Source organism: Artibeus jamaicensis, unplaced genomic scaffold (genome assembly GCF_021234435.1).
Source record: "Artibeus jamaicensis isolate MK-2021 breed Jamaican fruit bat unplaced genomic scaffold, CSHL_Jam_final contig_354, whole genome shotgun sequence".
Taxonomy (NCBI): domain Eukaryota; kingdom Metazoa; phylum Chordata; class Mammalia; order Chiroptera; family Phyllostomidae; genus Artibeus; species Artibeus jamaicensis.
Window position 1 is genome coordinate 29,201,661 of NW_026521803.1, and position 19,417 is coordinate 29,221,077.

The 19,417-nt window shown below is 56.6% G+C and overlaps 1 protein-coding gene across 2 annotated transcripts in view; it reads left to right on the top strand.

Annotated features, from left to right (window-relative positions):
* The window catches only part of CTIF (cap binding complex dependent translation initiation factor), a 242,874-nt gene that overhangs the window by 157,183 nt on the left and 66,274 nt on the right, over positions 1 to 19,417 (top strand). The gene's annotated exons all lie outside the window — the stretch shown is intronic.

Here is a 19,417-nt window from a genome sequence, read left to right on the forward strand (position 1 = left end):
GACCACGGTTGAACTTTTCCCAAGTTCCACCCTTGCCCGATTAATTATAGAAAATAAAAAGGCACTCAAGGGGCAAGGGATGAGTGGCCGGATTTACGTGTGTTTGTGTGAGTGCTCCATGGTTACGATGGACCAATATAATTTTATAGGTGCGTCCTGTTTAACCAGCCTTTCCCTCCTTCTATTTCCATGATAAGGGAGCTGGCTGTTGGGCTTACAGGCTGTGCTTTGACCTCTCCCTGTCCTAGCAGACATGAACTTGCTGTGGACTTCTCCCTTCTCTTCTTCCTCCTCCCTAGGGCCAAACCCTCCCCCATCCCTGCCCCTGGAGGTGGTACCATTGGTTGCAGCTGGTGCTTAGATGGTCTGAGCAGGACAGGCTGGGTCCGTCTGCCGATGCACTGAGCGTCCTGAAACCACTTGGGGATAAAAGGGAGGCCTGGCCATCCGACGCGGTCTTATTCCTTGGTGCTTTTCCGCTCAGGCCCTCCAGCCCCCGAGAGCCTGACCCTGCTCCTCCTTCTTTCTGCCATGGGTGGCAGGTCCAGCGATGGTTTCCCGGTGAGAGTGTATGTAGGCAGGCATGGGCTTGGGCCCTGAGACTGAGCCCAGCGCAGTTTGTCTTATGAGTGGGGAGTTGGGGAGCTAAAACCTGCTTGTTCGTCATGGGTGGTAGCAGGTGAACTGCTGGCCCCAGAACTGGTGGCCTCAGGGGTAGGTGGCAGGTGGCACGGTATGGCCCTGGGACTATTCTCGAAGACTCTTGACTGGAGAAAATCAGCTCTGCTTTTGCTTTGGACATTAGACTGGCTGAGATACAAGTTGAGTTTCCAGTCCAAAGAGAGTAAACAGCAGCTTGGAAGGTCTGAAAGCAAGAACTGTAAGAGACGGACCACCTGCAGGTCTGTCTTAACCAGGGCGACCGTACAGGAGGTTGTCCAAACCATGACACTTCTGAGAGCCAGAGACCTCTACTCATAGTCACACCCAGACACCAGGTGCAAGCCAGGACAGATGGTCACCCTGGTCACAAGCACCTGGGTCACAGGCCGCTGTCTTCTCCCTGAGAACAGGGAGGAAGCTGCCCCCCCCCCACATGCTGCCCACAGGGCTCCATCCCTGCTCTCACCTCCCGTCCCCAGGAGCCGGCTCGCTGCAACCTGAGCCCTCGCTGGCCAGCCTGGGCTGTGTCTCTCCAGCCCTGGCCCCCGATCAGGTTTCCATTCCTGGATCGCCGGTGCTCCCCTGGTGACGAATTCCCGAATTACCTGAGGGATTTGCACATTGGGCATGTTCCTCGCGGGCCGGAATGTCCTGGGAGAGTGTGGAGGGTGACGGCAGGGGAGCAGCTTGTCGGCCACGTACCACCAGGCACGGGGGAGTCAGGAAGGGGCTGGGTCTCTGGCCTTGGCTTTTCTCCTCTCTTGAGGAGAGCCAGGATAGGCCAGGTCTTTTAGACAATGGTCTTTTAGACGCAGGACCTGGGGGATGCTCCCAGTGGGAAAGGACAGCTGACCTCAGGGGCCACCCAAGGTCCTGCCCAGGTCGGGCATTTCTGCCAGTGACCTGTGGTTCAAGGGGCCTCGCCCACAGTGCCCAGCAGAGTGTCAGTCCCAGCAAATGCTCACCCACTAGAGGGGCTCCCTGCCCTCTCCATCAGTCTCAAAGCGGGCTGGCCGAGGAGGGCAGGAAGGGGGCCTGCTTGGCTGCGCCGAACTCAGCGAAGCCCTCTTTACAATCCCCAGCTAACAACTTCTCCTGAGTTACTGTCCTGAGAGGCCCCGTTTGGCAAACACTAGGACAGGGAGAGAAGACTAGGGTGGAAGCTGGGAAAAGACTCCCCACCTGATTCCCCACCTGATTCACGCGGTCCCCGGGAGCTTGGCCTCCACGGCTCTCGCTGGAGAAGCGCTCAACTGCTGACACGCAGCCGTGGATCTTAGCATTCTGCGCTGCTGGGGCTGAGCCAGGACACGTGAGCCTCATCCTTTCTCGCTCTCCCCAGGACCCGCCGCTGGCACGAAACAGTCCTGGGTCCCCCTAGTCCTCAGAAAGCCGCTTACACCACATTGTGGCTCAGGGATAGGTTTGTCAACCCTCCGGCTGCCGCCTCGCCTCTAGGGCAGAGGAGGGCCATCACGCCCGCCTCCGCCGTTTGCCTGGGTAGAGCATTTGTGGGTCAGGTATTTAGAAGTCTAAATGTCCCTCTTAGGGCCCACTCTCCCCCTCTTCACCACCTGCAGTTCCAGCTTTCGTGTAAGCTGAGGAGGGAGTCCCTTGAAGGGCATAACCAGGAGGCTTGAGCCGGGCACTCAGGCCTCCTGGGTCGCTGCTCAAGGCCCTTTCGGCTCCCATGCAAGGCAGCCTGGATGTGCTGGCGTGAGGCTAACCTTACAGACCCCCTGCTTGTGAGGCCCACAGGAAACCAACACGGTGTCAGATCGGGCCTCCCTGGGCCCCGCTGCTCCTCTCTGCAGCTCAGGAAGTGGCCGGTTAGAATAGGCTTTCGGGGCAGCGTAGTTCATGGCCACACCCACCCCAGACTCACTCAGAAGGAGAGCAGGGCTCATCAAACCCCACTTCCCTCTTCACGCCCACAGGGCTGCCCTTTTCCACCCAAGTTTGCTTTCTGGCAAATCTGATGTTTATCTCTTTGCTGGCGGGCAGTCCTGGGTCCAGCCCCCAGAACCCTGCCCCCCACTTTCTCCCTCTGGGGTTCATGCTCAGCTCCTTCTACCCAGGCCCACTGCCACTGGCTCCCCAGCCAGCCCCCGGTGCAGTTGGGTGGCCTCTGCAATGCCCCTCATGTGGCCAGGGTTGGCCGCTGCCTCCACATGCAAGTCCTGAGACCCAGTTTAATGACCGAACTGGCTGCGAAGCACCCGGGGTATGAAGCGCCCTCGGAGTGCGGCTTCCGCAGCTGTCTTTGGATGTCGTCTCCTTGGCCATCCACGTTCTGGCCGGGCCTTCCACAGTGGGGACTGGCAGCACTGGAAGAGAGGGGCGGGCTCTGATAGAGTGGGCAGAAGTGTGAGGGCCACCTGCTGAGTTGAGAAACAACCCCCGTGAGAGAGAAACGCCCCCCAGGAAGGACAAAGGACCTTTAACCCTTCCCAGCGGGACTTAGCATCATCATCCCCAAAAACCCAGAAGCACCACGCTCGTGAGCTCTGGTGACGCCAGAGACCCTGGGGTCTCCATGGGACCCTGTTGCCCGTCCTACTGCTCAAAAAGTGGTCTTGGCCTGAGATGTGGCCCTTTTCTCAGTGGTGGTTTTAGAAGTAAAATTCTACTCACCAACATTTTTTACATATCTGCTGTGTGCCAACCAAGCGTGTAAATCTCATCAGTTCCTCAGCTGGAATGTGCGTACAAATCACGGGGGCCGGGCGGGGGGGGGGGGGGGGGGGTGTTACTTAAATGCAGATTCCAGTCCAGTAGGTCTGGGTGGAACCTGAGAGTTTGCGTCTCTAACAAGCGCCCAGATGATGCCGGTGCTGCTGGCCCGTAACAACGCGTTGGATGACTGACTGTAGGTGCTGGGTCAGTTTCAGAGATGCGCCAACTGAGGCAGCATCTTCTATCAGTGTGATTGTCAGAAGTGGGGGTCCAGCCTGGAGAGACTGAGTTCCAGCCATGGGGTTTTCTTTGGCCCCAGAACGGGTCCTCGGCCTGGCCACCCATCAGACTCACGCCGGGAGGACCTTCTGAAACATGCCACAGGGCCCTACCCCAGACCATTAGACTCTCCAGGATGGGCCCATGCATCCTTTTTTTAAAGAACTCTACACGCAATTCCAGGGTGCAGCAGATCAGCACCACTATTAGGAAGATACCCCAGGATGCCCTGACTGGCCTCCATCATCACTTGTGCACCAGCTGGCCCTGCCTGTCACCCCATAAGCAAGTCAAGAAATAGGTACCAGGTACTGGACTCTGATGAGCGATGTGGGTGAGTGGGTGGGAGACCACCAAAGCAGGAGATGTGGGTGGCTGAGACATCCCTTCACGCTGCCTGGCTCAGTTTCCCCTCTGTACAGTGAGGAAGCAGGTCTGGACCATCCCAGGGCCCTTTTTCATTCTCCCCACCTTCGTTCTGAGCCTCTCAGTGAACTAGGCAGGAGGCCAGAGAGCCTCCTCTCCTGTCCCACTGACCCTGTGCCCCTCTGTCCTTGGCCCCTCTTCCATGACCTTTTCCATTTTCTTGGCCTTATGTATTTGGTGGAGCCGCTATCACGTGTTTTAGGAAAAGGGCCTCACTCTCAACCCACACTACCAGGCTGTGCCAGAGGCCAGGCCACCCAGGTAAAGCTGGGAAGGGGACCCCCTTCCCTGCCCAGCCTGCCTCACCCCACCCCTTCCTGCCGGGAGCCTGGCTTCTCTGTGTTGGTGGAGTCCCACCCCTGCTAGAATGTGTGGCTCAGTGATCTCAGACTGCCAGGAGAATGTGGGCTGCCTGGGGCCCCGGGGTTCCAGAAATCACCAAAACTCTGCCTCGACCCTCACCAGGCTATCTCGGTGCGATACTGGGGAGGGGCGCTCCGCTTTCAGGGTGAGGTGAAGAATGAGCGTGCCTCTTTTTATGGGACATTTGGAATGACAGGAATGGGAGGCCTGAGCCCCCTCTGCCCAGCACTGCCCTGTCACCACCCCGGGCCTTCCACTTGGGCTCAGGGGGTGCTCCTTTGCCCAACTGTGCTTGGGCAGTACAAGTTCAAGCCCTCCTCTGTTGAAATGCGTGTGCCCTGTTTAGCCAAGAGGTGTCTGCATCTGAGCTATGCAGAGCAAAGTATTATTAGAGCAGGCATCAGTGCGTCTGTAACTGAACCCAACTCTCCCTAGCAACCGTTGCCAACAACACCTCTAACAGAGGGATGCAATACCTTTTTTTGAAGAAAAAAAAAACACACATCTCAACCGAGCCATAAACATAACAGGGCTGTTGTGAAAAGACAACACAAAATCAGAATCGGAAATATGACCAGACTTCAGAATAAACCACTTGTCTGCCAGGGCCATGTAGAAGACAGTCTCTGCAAAAACCGCCCTCGGGCTACAGGCGGATAAACTCTTCGCGCGTGGTCACCATTAAGCCTTGCATTTGGGGCTTTTGATATACAGAAACTCGATGGAGTGGTGACAGGGGCTTCATGGGGTCCCTGTGGGGTCCCTGGGAGTGATTTTAGCTGTGAGTTTTCATGCCAGCAGGGGCACTCTGTCTACCCCAAATCTACAAGATTGTGTAGTCTCGCTGCTCCTGTCAATAAATCGGGGTATTCGATACTGCATCAGGGCTGGTGTGACACCTCGGACGCTCTCCTGGTGCCACGTTTGCCAGCTTGAGCAGAGGACCAGGCCAGCCCTCTAACTCCAGTCACAAGAGGGCACCTTCTCTCCTCCTGGCTCTGTCAAGGTCTCAGGAAGATCAAAACCATCCCCTCCACCTAAAGTGGGGCCTTCCAGACCCAGCCATTCACAGAGGAAAGGAGAAAAAGAACTAACCTTGGTTCTTGGAGTTCTGAGCAGTCTTAGCTGTAAACTCCTCAAGGGCAGAAATCCTGGCTGAGTTATCATGGGTTCCCCAGCCCCAGGCACCATGACTTGGACATAATAGGTGCTCACTTAAGTGCCCGTGTGAGGGAGGGGTGGAGCCTTCAGTCTTAGGTACCAGTGCTTCCTGGTGTGTGTTGGGTGTCTCGACTCTCCCGAGCACCTTCATCACTATGAATGAGGGGCTTCTCTCCCCAAGGTGGGTTCCAGGGCAGAAGTCCTTCCCCACGTTTACAGATAAGGAAGGTTGTTCTGCCGGACTACAAGCCACACTCAAAGTGGGGGGGGGGGGCTAAATGGGGGCAGTCAGTCCAGCCCCCAAGCTCCAGGCTCCCACGCCACGCTACCCCTCACATAGCTTATCAGGGCCAGAGGCTTGGGAAAATCAAGAGTCTGCCTCATGAAGCTATTAGTGGGGATTCTGAACTCCACCCATCTAGAATAATTGCAGGGCATTTGCAGCGGTCCCCTAGTCTCTGAACTTTCCGGGCCAGGGGAGGGCTGAGAGTCTGAGGAAACACCTTCGTGTCTCCACTTGCTTTATCCAGATGAGCCCCACAGCTGTTAGTGCCGGGGTTCGGCTGTCCCCCGCACACCCTGTCCCCCTGCTCCGACCTCCTCCCTCGCTCCTGCACGCCCACCGCTGAGCCGACGTGCACTCCAGGCATGTAAACTAATTTTACTGTTGGCCCAAGCCGGGCATACCCAAGGATAGAAGCACATTGTTCTGTTCATTCCAGAGCCCAAGTGAAGCCCTGGGCTGGACCCACCCCCTGCTCCCTCCACTCTCGCTGGAACTCAGGAGAGTGAAGCGAAGGGCCAGGGGGCAAGAGCTTTCCTTGTGGGCAGATTGAGGAGGGGAATTTCAGAGGCCCACTAAAGGTCTCTTTAGGGGAAAAAAAGGCTGCTCCGCCTGCTGGCTGGCATCTGAGCATCCTTGGAGTCGTCCGTGCCCAGGCTGAAGGTCGCGTCCTGTGAGGGCCACGCAGAGCCGGCATGCACGTTCCCCCAGGGCAGGCACAGCAGGCTTGCCTCACGTGTCACGGAGACCAGTGGGCACCGGAGTTCGGCAGGTGCGGCTGAGGAGATGGGGAGAGCCGATGCTCGCTGGCATCAAGGCTCTTAGCCCACCTCGCCAGAACCGCAGAGGGTGGGAGCCCGGTGTCTCCTTGCCAGACCTGTTGCCCACACTTTGGCATGAGTGCATTTTACCTTCTTTCTCCCAACCCTCATTTCTTTCTCAGCAAACACTTATTGAGCAGCTGCTGTATACTGCACATGGGGCGGAGCCTGTGCAGGTGTTATCTCTGTTAATCTGCCCACCCCACCGCCTTCTGCCGGTCTGCGCAGGTGTGGGTACTGTCCTGAGTCTAGGTGTTTCGTGCAAAGGCCCAGCTGAGTGTCCCCAGTGAGTGTTCAGACCAGCTTTCCCTGACTGTTCGGGTTAGGGCTGGGGGCGTGGAGGCACGGCCACTGTGGCTTCTGAAAGTGCTAGATCTGAAGTCCCCTCTAAAACTGGGAGACATTCAGTGGGGAAGAATCAGCCTGTGACTTGATGCGGGGGTGGGAGGGTGCATTTTGTTTTTAAAATCTGAAAAAAAGCAGAAGAAAGAAAATGACCAGTGACTCTCAGTCAGTCCCAGAAGGAGCCCAGGACAGCCACCTGCCAGCCAGTCAAGCTTTTCTTTTCCAAAACTGTCCCTGTCATCTTTGCGTCCCGGCACTGTGCCAGCACCTAGCAGATATTTGGCAGGCATCAGAGGGCTGGTTCCAGAAGCCTCAGTTCAGTGGGACCAGGGTGGCGGTAACCTCAGCAGCAGGAGAGAACCGAGCCCTGTTCTGTTCCCTCCCGTATCTGGGCTGGGGCAGCTTTACCCGGGTCAGGAATGGTTTCACCATCACCCGTGTCCCTTGCCAGGCTGTGTCCTCTTCCCTGCACACCCTTACCCCCCACACCGGCTCCATTTTCCTGCTAAATCCCCTGATAGAACTTGGCTGGGCGCTTCCCTGTCTGAAGCTGCCATGCTGAGGCAGGCCTGCAGATAAGTGGGTTATCGGAGAAGGCCAGCTCGGGTGTCCCGGGCCCCAGAGGGTCACCCCTGGCTGGCTGGAAGCTCACCCCCAGCACCTCCACCCCCCGAGAGCCAGGCCTGCAGGAGACAGCAGATCCTTTCCCGCAACCCAGCAAGCGGCCGGCCCCCAGCCGCCGGTGGGAATCTGAGCTATGCTAAGCCGCTCCAGATCGCAGCATCGCTGCCCTGCCCGGGCACGGCCGGCCCAGACAGGGCGCCTCTACCTGCCGCGGCCGCCACTGGAAAGCTGGCACCACCTGGGCTGATGGAAAAAATCTCCCTGTGGGTTATGTAACCACTCTCCACCCTGTCCCTGACTTCCCAGGCAGACTCACAGCCACCACCAAGGGAGAGCGGGGGACCGTGGCCAGGGAGAGGATGGCAGAGGGTCATTCTTCCAAAGGAAAGTCTTGAGTGATTCCCCGACGTCCTTCTCTGGGCCCAAGGTGCTCAAGGCCCCCAGGAGACTGAAGGGTTCCCTACAACCGCTGCATGGCGCTGGGAGGCCTGCCCCAGCTGCACGGCCTAGCAGAGGAGGGAGGCGTGGCTGGGAGCCAGACCTGGAAGGAGGTGTTAAGAAGGAGAGTGAAGGGCAGTTTCGTTGTTGGTTGTTTGGTTGGTTGTGTTGGTTGGGGTTGGGGGGGGGCGGTGTGACTTTTTTAGACTGTGGTAAATGTATGCAATATAAAATTTGTCCTGTTAACCATCTTGAAGTGCGTAATGCAGCAGCACCAAGTGTAGCCACCACCTGCCCCCAGAACCTTCTCATTGTTCTGTGGCTATGAGACGGTAGTTCCCAGCCCCTCAACAACCTCCACTCCACCTCTGTCCCCATGACTTTGCAATGCTGTGCACACCACCTATGAGTAGGATCATACGATAGTTGTCATCCGTGTCTGGTTTATCTCACTTAGCATAGTGCCCTCAAGGTTCATCCGTGTGTCAGAATTTCCTTCCCTTTCAGGGCTGAGTGATCTCCCATCGTGTGGCTATACCACATCATGTTTGTCCACTCATCCTTCGTTGATGGGCGCTTGGGTGGTTTCTACATTTTGGCTGCTGTGAATAAGGCTGCTCTGAACATTCAAGTTCAAGTGTTTGTGGGAGACCTTGCTTTCAGTGCTTTCTGGGTACAGAGTTAGAAGTGGAATTGCTGAATCATGTGGAAATTGTTCAACCTTTTAGAGACTGCCAGAGTTTTTCAGGTGGGGGAAAATATAATGAACCAAGACCCCAAGAAATGAAGCAGGTGAGAGACGGCGGGGGCACAGCCTAGCTGGGGTCAAGGATGCAAGAGGAGCGGCAGAGTCAGTCATGAGGTGGAGCAGGTAGGAACGTGAGTGGCAGAGGGGTGTGGACCCGAGGAAGTCGGACTGTGAGCCATGGTTGGTCCTGAGCTGTAGCACCCCAAGATTGATTAAAAATCACAGAACCATCTAGACCTAAAGGAAGGCTCTCCAGATTATCCACCCAACCCCTTCCTGTTAGAGATGAGAGACTACAGGCCCAGAGGGGTTAACAGAAGCCTCGCTTCAGGAAGACATATGTTCAGTGTGATGAGCTATAGGATGTTATGTTTGGAAATCTCTTACATTGGAGAATCAGGGGTTTTAGGTGACCACTCATCTCTTTTGCAAAGGGAGTGCGCAGATTCTAGTCTGCCCCTCCCGGCTCCGAGCTGCCATGACAGGCCTCATTCCCCACCCTCCTCTCAGGATCCTGCTCCTGGCCTTGACCTTGGCATGTGGAACCGTAGAGATCCAGCCACCGCCCCACGATCCAGAGGCTGGAAGCAGGGGGGTGCCTACTACAGGGAGTGTGGGCTAGTGTGGGACACTGTGTGTGTCCCACTCCCTCTGTTTTCCTTCCTTTGGCAAATGCCACAGTGGGCTCCAAGAGTTCTTAGAAGGATGGGATCAGTAGGTAATTTGAAGTGGAAGTCCATGTTCAAAGACGAGCAGACTTCCCAGGCAAGGACACATGGCCTGTGTTCCAGATTGGGCACCAGGCACGTGGCCTACTGGGCACCTGTGGGGAGGATGAACAGGACTCTGCCCAGCGTATGCCCACCACCTCTGCCCCTGATGCACTCCCCAGCTCTGGTGGCACGCCTCCCCCTGACCTTTGTTCAGCCATATCTCCCTGCATTGACTGTGTTTGGGTACCTGGCATGATGAGGGTGACTTACCAGGAAGTTAGTGAGTAGTAGGTTATGGCCGAGAGGGTTGGGGACATGGAAAGAGGGTGACAGGACTATTTAAACACCCAGCAAGAATGCTGCACTTGTCTTGAACTCACTGCTTTCAAGGCAGCTGGGTTCCATCTCCCCTTGATAAATGAGGCTCCTTTAAATGGACAGAGGACCTCCCAGCTTCTGGGCCAGTCGGTGGACACCATGTGAACACCCCAAATCTGTGTCATGCCCAACTGCTAGGTTCTTCTCATCTGTACACCTTTCCCTGTGTGATGGTAGCTCTGTCCCCAGAGATGCTGACACTGGACCGTGAAGTATAGGCTACACTGAGTGAGTGACCTCTAGGGTCACCTTCCAACCCAGGAACTCTTGAAGCAACCTCCAAATCATCAGTATAGGGAACCCAGCCTCAGAACCGGAAGTTCAGACTCAGGGCTCCCTGCGTACCCAGAGGCTCCATCCCCTGCTACCTCATGCCCCCAAGTTCTGAGTCTTCAGGAGGAAATGGTCACAGCCCCTCATGGCCTTATCTCAACCTCAGTTCCACCTGCAGGGACCACCTTTACTTAACCCTTTGGTGGCCCTTCCAGATCCCAGTTCACAGAGGGTGAAAAGCTTCAGGCCACTTTGAAGCCTGGGACAGACAAGCTCAGGCAAGAGCAGTTCCCTCCTGGGATGGCCCCTCAGCCGCCCCCAAGGAGAAGCCCCTTGCCCTTCACATCATCCCACTCTTGAGAGTTCCCTGCTAGGACCATGGTTATGGCAGCAAAGTCGTGTCACTGTGCCTGTGCACGTCTGGAACTTTGCACCCAGACCCATTCAGCAGAGAGGACCTTGGGCCACCATCCTCACCCCCCACAGGCCAGACCACATGAGGGAGTAGCTCCGGTGGTATTCAGGGATGGCTGGGCTCCAGCCGAAGCTTAGGGGCGTCTATCTATAGTTGAAGTAAGTGCAGTCTGGAGCAGCTGCATTCGGTCGGAGCTCCACACGTTGGACTTACACTTACCGTTGAGCCCATTAGGCAACAGCCATCACATTACTCTGGGCGTTAAAACAAGTTTGATTAGTGGAGTGATTTCTCTAACGGGGGTTGGAAGCAGAGTCACCTGGAATTCAGCCTGCAGGCCACAGAGGCTTCCTCTTAATGACTTACTGCCATGTGGCACAAGAAATCACTGACACGGCCCGGAGTCTGACACCTACCTTCTAGCGCTGGGTCTGGCACCAGTCAGTGGTGGCTCTGGGCAGATCTCGCAGTCTGGCTACCCTCGACGTTCTCTTTCATTACATGGAGCGATAATACCTGTCTCCTACACCTGCATATCCCACAGACATAATCATTAAAATCCACCAAAACACATCTCACTTTGTCTGTGCCTCTTATGGCTCCTCCTCCAAGAGGAACTCCTGGATTTCATAAAAGTGTGTTTTTCCTTTTGCTCTTGATAAATCCCCTGCATTCAAGGTTCCTAAGAAATGCCCCACACAGTGTGACCCTCCACAAGCCCAGCATGTGCCAGGACTTGGACTTTGAATGCAGTGTTCTAGATAGCCCTGGGGTTCAGCCAGGGCTACCACAGGGCCCCAGCACTGGCACCGAGGCCCCCTCGGCTCCCTGTGCTTGGCACTGTTGAACCCCAGTGAGCAGGGGCTACTGGCCACTGTGAGATACTTCAAGGCTTGCCAGTGGAGCAAGGCCCTGTCAGTCAGAGAACAGTTAGTTTAGGAGAGTTGGAGGAGGGGCGTGCCCTGTAAGTGCTGGTACCTCGGGAAGGCTTTCTGGAGGAGGCAGCATGAAAGAAGAGAGAGAATTTTGGTGGATAGGAAAACGAGGAAGAAGGAAAAGCAAAGGCTTTTAGGTGAGAGGGGCCTGGGTCGGGAGGCTGCCGTTGTGCAGGAGAGTGGGTGGGATGGTGCCAGCCTGCCTGCGGCCGCTCGGCCACACAGTAACCTTCCCAGCTCACCGGACCCACAGCAGATCATTCATGGGCCGGCTCTTGCTTCTCACCATTTCAGGCCAGGACTGTTTTAATCCCAAACTAAAACTCCTCCCTTAAGAGGAACCAGCTCCCTGCCACCCTTGGGTCTGGAGCAGGAGGCAGAGAGGGCCACCGCATCTGGGCCCCCGGCCGGCCTGTGAGAGGCTCTGGACACCAGGGTTTCACTGAGGCAGATGGTGGGAGACCCCCCCAACTCCCCTCTCTGACCAGTTTGTGCCCTCGAAGGCGAGGGTGAGCTTCTAGGTGACCACCTCGTGTGGCCCACTCAGCCCCTCTGTGGATCTGCTGCTCCCAAGAGCCGTCTGGAGGCAGGTGTCCACAGACACACAGCAGTACTGATGCCATCTTACTGCCCTTTCTTCTGCAGCCGCCAGTCAGCCCCCAGGAACCAGAAGCAGGGCGGCATCCTGCCGCTACCTCCCCCTCCCCTGCAGGAGCCCCTCCCCGCCTCCCCCAGTACATATTTTCTGGTAGAGAAGGAGACAGTCTGAAGCAGCAAGCGTCTCGCCGAGCTCCACCCACTCTGTTCTCAGTGTTCTCACTTGTGGGTGAGGGTGGCCGGGGTCAGTCCCCTGCTGGGCAGCAGGGCTCATGGATCCTTCTGTTCAGCTCTCACAGCCCCTCGGGTGCCTTGGGCTTGAGAGGGTTGTGTGGGGGTCCAGGACTGGGGAGAGCTGGAACACATTTGGGGGTAGATTGGGACAGGAAGAGAAAAGGGGGAGCTGCTCAGAAGTGGGGGTGGCAGTTAACAGTAGAGAAGGAGATGCCTGGGGCTACAGTGAGGCCTGGCTTCTAGCTTAGCCCTGCCTTTCTCTAACTGGGTGACCTTGGGCCAGGCTGTCCCTCCTTCTGGTGGTTTCCCTACCCATAAAATAGGAAGTAATTTCTGTGGTCTCTTCTCGCTCTTTGTCTGTTACCCTGAAGCAGACATGCTGGGCAGACACAGGGTGCCTGTTAGTTACCTGCTGCTGACGGGTGGTGTTCAGGACGACCGATGAAAAGCAGAACCCATCTCAGACTCTCCCCGCCTGCGGGTGTCTGCCATCCTGGCCAGGTTGAGGGAGGCAGTGCCTACCTGTGGGCAGAGTGGCCTGCAGGGGGTGCCAGTGCTCAAGGCTGTCCTCACCTGCCTCAGGCCCTTCCAGTCCAACCCAACATCCTGGTATCCTGGGGGCTGACCACAGGGAAGATTTAAGCCATACGATTGTTGGCTGTGCCACAAGACCACCCCCTACCGTGTGCAAATTCCAGCCCCTGGAAACCCCAACCCTGAGTCCAGAAACCTGAGTTTGGGGTGCTCTCCTGACCTCCAGGGCAGGCCTGCACGGCACCCATTCCCCAGTGTCTGGGCTTCCTGCCTGGTGTCTGGTCGGGAGCAGTTTCCTCGTCCCTTTCATGCAGCAGTCACTTGCAGGCATTTATTGAGCACCCGCTGTGTGCAGACACTGTGTGCCCTGAGTGCCTGTTAGACTTTGTGAGGTAGGTGTTAATAGTCCTACACATGAGTAAAGAAAGTTCCAGAAAGCTTAGGAAACACACCTGAAGTCACAGCCAGTCAGTGACAGTCAGAAGCAGAACTGGACCCAGATCCCGAAGCCGCATGCACCGGCCTCCTCAGAACTTGCCTCGCCACCTGAGGGCCTCTGTGGTCCGAAGCACATTTGTGTTGAGGGGCAGGGCCAGGTGTCAGAGAGACCAGATAAGAGGATGCCTTTTAGATGACAGTTTTGATCAGAGCCTCCTCCATGCAGACTAAACACTGTCCTCGGGATCTCTCCACTGTCATCCTATGACCCAAAGAATCTGGAGACAGTCTCCAGGCCAGAGCTCGGGGTGCTCGAGGTCGGCTGCTCGCTGTGGGCAGGCGCGCTCCTCTCCACCAGGCTACAGACAGGAAGTAAGGTGGCCTCTCCTCTGTGGTGGTCCCTCTGCTACTTTGCAGCCCATCACCCTCATGATTCACAAAGAAAGGCAAATCATGAATGGGATTCGCTCCCACTCAGAGGCTCAGGGGCTGGAGGCTGCAGCTCCAGGTCGGGTCCTGGTAAGTGGGTGCTGCTGGTACGCTGGACGTGCTGGCGTCTGCAAGGGCCCCTCTGCTCCAAGCCCCCGAGGTCAGGTGGTAGGTTGAGTCTTTTGTGACCTGCCCCAGCAACAGAAGCCCAGAGGAAGCAGAGCGTCTCTCGGATGAGGCTTCGCGCCTCCGTTGCCTGTCTAGACCAAAGGAAGGGGTGGTGGCACCTTAAACGGGTCCCTTCCTTACCGCCTGGCAAGCTTGAGAGGCCAGGATGTCAGACTACAAAGTAAAAAGGAAAGAGAGAGAGAGTGCGCGCCCGTGCACTGTCTCATTTCTAATGCTCTAAATTATTAAGGAGCGAGGACCCCAGGGTGCGACCCGGGCAGCTGGTTGGTTGCTCAGTCCCGAAGGAGCCCTTCTACGTTTTCCCCAGCACACGGCCCAGAGTGCCACCCCGAGAAGCAGCCTCCTTGTAGGGAGCTTTCTTGGTGCTGCAGCCACGCTTTAATTTCTTTTTTCTTTTTAACGGTCCCCCGCCCCCTCAACCACCACCCCATACCACCTGCTCTGTCATCGCCCCTCTGCACTTCCGGCGGCTGCGGCTTCATTTCAGAATCAGGTTAAGTGACCCAGGACTCAGAATGGGAAAGGTCAGAAGGGGTTCTCCGGGAAGGCCAGGGCCACTTTGCACCGCGCTCCCACGAGCATTGCTGCTGCGTGGGGTCACGTGCATCCTCTCCCTGCAAGTGTGGAGTGGCCGCAGACACCCTGGCTCCCCGGCCTTATCAAAGGGAAGTGCAGGAGCATGGTGTTGGCGTATCACAGCCTGTCCCTCCAGGCTTCCTCTCCTTCCAGCCCAGACAGAAGAGGCAGCGTTCTCAGAGCTGGGTAGAATGAGAGTGCCACAGGGCCAAGATGGCCAGAGGCCAGTTCAGTTTAACAAGCATCTTTATTGAGCACCCTCTGTGTATGTCAGGGGCCGGGGGGGGGGGGGGGGGCAGAGTGCTGGGATTGGGCTTGGGGGAGGGGAGTGCAGATAGGCTCAGTGGCCTATCTGCCCCTCCTCCTTTCCCCAACGCACCCCCCTCTGTCATCTCACCCCTTCCCGGCCAGCATAGCTTCTCTGTGCTCAGACCCGCCGACGTGTTTTCCGAGATCGCCATCCCTGCTTTCGTGGAGCTTCTGGCTTTGCAAACCCCCTCCTTGTTGTCAGGCTCCCAAATGACCCCAAAGGGCTTGCTTGCAAAACTTTGTTCTCTGGACTTTGTGTTTTCTGCTCTGTCCTCCCAGCGCCTCCTGGCTCTGGCCCCAGCGCCAGCCCCTGTCTGTCCCTGCAAACACAAGTCAGCTGTGTGTGCAGACAAAGCCGTGTGTCCCAGTGGGGGCCGGGCTGCAGAAGGGACATTTCCAGGGAACTCTGGGGGTGGCGGCTGGGAGGGCAGAGGCGACTGTCTGATAGCAGGGACTCGGCGTCATCGTCTAGGGGACTTGGCCAGGCCTCAGGGGCCAGTGGCTGTGGGTGGTGACCGGGAGAGGCAGCCAGGCTGGGAGAAATCTGCTGTTTGAGAAGTGTAGGAAACGGGCTGGACCAGAGAGATAACGGCTTGTTCTCTGTGTGTCTGTGTGCGTCGGTGTCTGCCCAGCGCGGGCGGCTGGAGCCGGGCGGTCTGAGGCCGTATCTAGTGAGATTTTTGTACTGGGTTGTGAAAGTGACCTATGGAGCCAGCGGCAGGGTTCAGGGCCTGGGAGAGAAGACATGCGGCCCTGCCCTCCCTCCCCCTTGTCTTGTGTTCCAGTTCTTTTTCCGCCCGCCACCCGCCACAGAGTAAGAAGCAGACGGGAGCGAGCAAAAGGGGACATTCTTAGTGCCTTGCACGTGGTGAAGGGCCTGGGTTTCGGTCTTGATGGTATCACTGATTTGACGTAGGAACTTGGATGCATCCCCTAACATTTCTGGCTCTCAGGCTCATTGGCTGTAAAGTGGGGATTATTTATATCTGCCCTGCATATCATATAGGGAGGCTGAAAAGATCTTACGAACTAAGAATGTGAAAATAGCTTGTAAACTGTAAAGTTCCACATAAATGTAAGGAGTTGTAATGATTTGTGCCTGCAAGGGTTGCCGAAGAAAGCTGGGTTAGAGGAACCTGGCGAGGTGGGGGAGGGTGACAGACGGTGGTAGGTCCTAGGCGCCACCAAGAGTGGCCCTATGGGAGCCTGGCCCTGGGCTAGGAAGGGAGGCCACAGAGACTCAAGGAGGAGGAGGCCTGGGTAGGGCACTTCTCCAGGCAGCCAGGGACAGCTGGGTGAAGCCCCTCGCCCACCGCCTGGCCTGGAGGACAAAGTGCAGCTGATTGCAGAAGGGCGAGGGAGGGACTTGGTTTCCTCTCCTAACCTCTGCTGCCTAAGGAAGTCGGGTCACCCTGTCCCCGCACCTCCTCCCCATTCTGACCTAGAAACCAGCCGTCTCTGGTGTGGAAAGTGCAGGAAGGCACTGGCAGGGGTGACGGGACTGCTAGGCTGCGAGAAGCTGAGCTATTTAAAGTGCGCAGTGCCCGGGGGGCATGAATGCCACCCACCTCCAAGGTGCTCTCAGCAGGCAGCTTTGCTTTCCTGGCCCAGATCCTGAGCCCTCAGGGCATCCAGAGGGCCACAGGTCAGGTGCCAGGGGCTCTGGGAAGTGGCAGACCGGCAGCTCCTGGGGCTGGCGTGGGATGTGGCTTGGTTTCACCTCCGGCTTGGGTTCCCTCCTCTGAGCCTCTGGGCTGAGTTGGCAGGGCCACACAGACTCTTTGGCTCCCTGTGTCTTATCAATGGGGTTGGGGACACATGGGGAACTTAGAGGAGGAATGCCCACCACCCGCAGCCTGGGATAGCTGCCGCCCCCTCCCTCCATTGGCCACCAAGCCACCAGCCTTGGGGAACCAGGGCCAGCTGAGGGCAGGATTGGAAACTGGGGAGCCTCGCCTGGCAGGCCCTTCTGCCCTGGCCCAGCCTGCCTTTTCAGCACACCCCAGATTACAGAGGGCTTTCTCCTGTCTCCCCAACTAGCCGTTACCTGTCCTGTGTCCTTATCCATTAGTGAGCGACGCAGGACACTGCCCTGCCCCTCCTGCCTGCACAAGGCCAGGGCCTCAGCCCGGAAGAACAACCGGAAGGCAGGCCTGTTAGACACGGGACCACAGGCCACCGCAGGAGGGATGGGCTGAGAGTGTCTCCGTCGAGCGGTTCCCGGGTGCTAGCCTCAAACAGAAGCGGGGCCACAGGTCAGCTGCACCGGCGTGGTTTCGGTACGGCATGATTTGAACCGTTGCCCACTGCCCTGTCTGGGAAGGACTGGCCATTATTCTAAGACTGCATCCTCCCTACCATCTTGGCACTGCCTTGTCCTTTCTTTTATGAAATGATGGATGAAAGCTTTTTTAAAAAACATCCTTAGCAAAATAAAACGTTGGCAACCCTCAAATTTTACAGGTCCAAAAAATCCTGGAGTCCAGGCCCAGCGCCCTGGTTGATGGCCAGAACAGCACAGTTCACTTGGGCACCCGGCTGTCCCTGGCACTGGGTGGCAGGAACCGACCAGTGAGTGGGGTGCTGCCCAGGAGCTGGGACAGGGAACACCCCAAGCAGGGCCAAGTGGCTCATCCTGACACTAACTGGTGGCTTCACGCCTTGGGTTTCCAGCCCATTCCACCTGCTCTGTTCTCTCAGCTGAAGATGTTTCCTTGTGCATGGCCAGCAATTCAGTGCCCAGGCTGCCCCCGTCCCTTCAGACCTGGGGAATCCCAGAGAAGCTGCATGGGCTGCCTTCAGTGGAGCACAGCACGTTCAGACCTGCCCTCTTAAACGCTGACCCTAGTCACCCAGTCAGCACGCACTCCCACCTGCCTACATGGCTGCCTGACCCCCACTTGCTCGCACAAATGCTCTCGCTCTCTCTCTCTCTTTTTCCCCTCTCTCATGCATCCTCTGTCCACCTCACTTCATTCTGTGTGCACACTGGTCAGTGACCTTTCCTACACAGAAATTCATTCATTTACTAGCTGAGCACCTGCTCCGTGCCAGGCAGCCTGCTAGCGGGAAGGTGGAAAAGACCCTCCATCATAATGTGGCAGAGGCACATGCAGATCAGCCAGTCATTGCGAATCAGTGTGCTGAGTGCTGGAATAGAGGCCCACACAGACCGCCTGGGAATCTAGAAGAGAAAGACCTCCCTTGGGAACATCAGAGGCTGTGTGGCTCAGGGGCCGGAGTGGTGGCTACCAGATAAAGGAGTGTGCAGAGGCTCATTTTCCAGGCACACAGACAACCATGAGAAAAGACAAGAAGAAGGGAAGGAAAATGTACAGAACAAAAGGAGGTGATATTCCCGAAGGGAAGTGTGTGCTGGAGGCAGAGAGAGATGGAGGGGGCTGGACCCAGGTTTAGAGGGACTCTGCTTGCCCCACCAAAGAGTGGGGACCATACACTTCACACTTCTTCCAGGTGCCATCAAAGGTTTATAAGGAGGGAGGTGCTATCTCCTGATGGGCATTTTAAACCTCCCTCTGTGGAAGGTGAAGGAGTGCATGACAAGGACTTTGTGAGGACTGAGACACTCCTTTTGGGAGCCTCCTATGGAAGTTAGGAGGTGTGATCCAGAGCCTCCACCCAGGCGGTTGTAGTGCGGTCCAAGGGGAGGGGAGTGATTTCACAGTGATGTCAGGGTTGGCTCTGAGTTGAAGGTAAGAGATGAGAGAGAAGGACTTGGTGCATTTCCAGCTCTGTTGCCCGCAGAGACTCCTGGGTATAGCAAGCATCAACACCATGAGTGCGGGTGGTAGGGCAGAGTGAGCACATGTATGTGCGTGTACCTGTGAACCACCTCCCACATACATGCTCAGGGAAAGGCACACTATCATCCTTCCTTCCAGAAATGGTCACCTTTAATGCCTCCCCCTTGTTCCTGAAAAGCACCCCACAAAGAGACCAGCTCCCCACCTTCAGCCACGCACTGCATGTGTGAGCATCCCACTTTCCACACTGGGCAGCTTTGCCTTCTATTCTTGATTCTGGCAAAACCAGACAACGGGGCAGATTTCTCTTTTCTTTCCTTCCCTTCTCCCTTCTTTCTTTCCCTTCTTCCTTTTCTCCCTCCCTTTTTCCCTTCTCCCTTGCTTTCTCTGTTCCTTCCATTGTCTATCCTTCCTTCCTTCCTTCCTTCCTTCCTTCCTTCCTTCCTTCCTTCCTTCCATTCTTCCTTCCTTCCATCTTTTTCTTCTTTACCTCCATCCCTCTCTTTCTTTTGTGGAAAAAGCTCACAGAAAAGCAGAAGGATGCATAGACTATTGTATTGATGTTTCTCACTCTTACAGGCTCCAAACTCAGCTGTGGTGGCTTTAGGTGACAACAAAATCAGAGAAATAACTTGTGGAAACCTCACTTGGGCTGCTCTCTCGTGCAGGTCTGGGCGGCCGCACTGCATCATGAGGCCCCCTCAGTTGCCCACACTCCTGGGCTCCTGGCATCTCCAGGCTGGGGGAGGGCTTCCTCCCATGCACACACCTGCCATCCTGCAGAGACCTGTCCACCTGTGGATAGC